This window comes from Bombus huntii, unplaced genomic scaffold, assembly GCF_024542735.1.
Source record: "Bombus huntii isolate Logan2020A unplaced genomic scaffold, iyBomHunt1.1 ctg00000164.1, whole genome shotgun sequence".
NCBI lineage: Eukaryota > Metazoa > Arthropoda > Insecta > Hymenoptera > Apidae > Bombus > Bombus huntii.
The window spans coordinates 62,501-65,000 of record NW_026099404.1 but is presented as its reverse complement, the minus strand read 5'-3'; positions in this window follow the sequence as shown (position 1 = coordinate 65,000).

The window sequence follows — 2,500 nt, the reverse complement described above, 5'->3', positions numbered from 1 at the left end:
TTTTGAAAAAATCGATAAAAATGTTTAATCCCGACGTATTTAATAGAGATAGAACGATTCCCGTAAAAAAATTTATACCTTGTAACGCTTTTTAACGAATAAACTCGAAAAAACTTTTTCGCCCTCGGAATTTTTCTAAGTCCCAACGTACCGGCTCGGAATTTTTCTATGTTCCAACGACCGGTCGTGTCGGTCCAAACGTTTTTATATCCGTCTGCCGACGATATAAACGCTTAATCCCGACGTATTTTATCGAGTTATAACGATTTCTTGAAAAATATTCGTACGTTATAACGCTTTTTAACGAATTAATCGAAAAAGAGTGTTCGGTCCGAAAATTTTCTAAGTACGAACGACCGGCCGCATAGGTCCGTTTTTAAAAATCGTTCTCGGACGGAAATAAACCATTAATCCCGACGTATTTCGTCGAGTTACGTCGATTTATGCAAAAAAATTCATACCTTGTAACGCTTTTTAACGAATAAACTCGAAAAAACTTTTTCGCCCTCGGAATTTTTCTAAGTCCCAACGTACCGGCTCGGAATTTTTCTATGTTCCAACGACCGGTCGTGTCGGTCCAAACGTTTTTATATCCGTCTGCCGACGATATAAACGCTTAATCCCGACGTATTTTATCGAGTTATAACGATTTCTTGAAAAATATTCGTACGTTATAACGCTTTTTAACGAATTAATCGAAAAAGAGTGTTCGGTCCGAAAATTTTCTAAGTACGAACGACCGGCCGCATAGGTCCGTTTTTAAAAATCGTTCTCGGACGGAAATAAACCATTAATCCCGACGTATTTCGTCGAGTTACGTCGATTTATGCAAAAAAATTCATACCTTGTAACGCTTTTTAACGAATAAACTCGAAAAAACTTTTTCGCCCTCGGAATTTTTCTAAGTCCCAACGTACCGGCTCGGAATTTTTCTATGTTCCAACGACCGGTCGTGTCGGTCCAAACGTTTTTATATCCGTCTGCCGACGATATAAACGCTTAATCCCGACGTATTTTATCGAGTTATAACGATTTCTTGAAAAATATTCGTACGTTATAACGCTTTTTAACGAATTAATCGAAAAAGAAAAAGAGTGTTCGGTCCGAAAATTTTCTAAGTACGAACGACCGGCCGCATAGGTCCGTTTTTAAAAATCGTTCTCGGACGGAAATAAACCATTAATCCCGACGTATTTCGTCGAGTTACGTCGATTTATGCAAAAAAATTCATACCTTGTAACGCTTTTTAACGAATAAAACTCGAAAAAACTTTTTCGCGCTCGGAATTTTTCTAAGTCCCAACGTACCGGCTCGGAATTTTTCTATGTTCCAACGACCGGTCGTGTCGGTCCAAACGTTTTTATATCCGTCTGCCGACGATATAAACGCTTAATCCCGACGTATTTTATCGAGTTATAACGATTTCTTGAAAAATATTCGTACCTTCTAACACTTTTTAACGAGTTATTTGGAGGGGATCTTTCGGCCTTTTCGTAGCGGTGCGAAAAAATTCTAAGTTCCAACGTCCCGGTCACGTTGGTCCGGAGGATGAAATTTTTTAAAAAAATAAAGTGAAATCGTTACGTTCGACTAGATTTCGTCGATACGTAACGATTTCACACAAAATTTCGATACGTTATAACGCTTTTTGGCGAGTTATTTCGAGTTGAACATTCGGTACTTTCGTAACGGGGCGAAAAAATTCTAAGTTCCAACGTCCCGGTCACGTTGGTCCGGAGGATGAAATTTTTTAAAAAATAAAGTGAAATCGCTACTTTCGACTAGATTTCGTCGAAACGTAACGATTTCACGCAAAATTTCGATACGTTATAACGCTTTTTGGCGAGTTATTTCGAGTTGAACTTTCGGTACTTTCGTAACGGTGCGAAAAAATTCTAAGTTCCAACGTCCCGGTCACGTTGGTCCGGAGGATGAAATTTTTAAAAAAATAAAGTGAAATCGCTACTTTCGACTAGATTTCGTCGAAACGTAACGATTTCACGCAAAATTTCGATACGTTATAACGCTTTTTGGCGAGTTATTTCGAGTTGAACTTTCGGTACTTTCGTAACGGTGCGAAAAAATTCTAAGTTCCAACGTCCCGGTCACGTTGGTCCGGAGGATGAAATTTTTTAAAAAAATAAAGTGAAATCGCTACTTTCGACTAGATTTCGTCGATACGTAACGATTTCACGCAAAATTTCGATACGTTATAACGCTTTTTAGCGAGTTATTTCGAGTTGAACTTTCGGTACTTTCGTAACGGTGCGAAAAAATTCTAAGTTCCAACGTCCCGGTCACGTTGGTCCGGAGGATGAAATTTTTTAAAAAAATAAAGTGAAATCGCTACTTTCGACTAGATTTCGTCGATACGTAACGATTTCACGCAAAATTTCGATACGTTATAACGCTTTTTAGCGAGTTATTTCGAGTTGAACTTTCGGTACTTTCGTAACGGTGCGAAAAAATTCTAAGTTCCAACGTCCCGGTCACGTTGGTC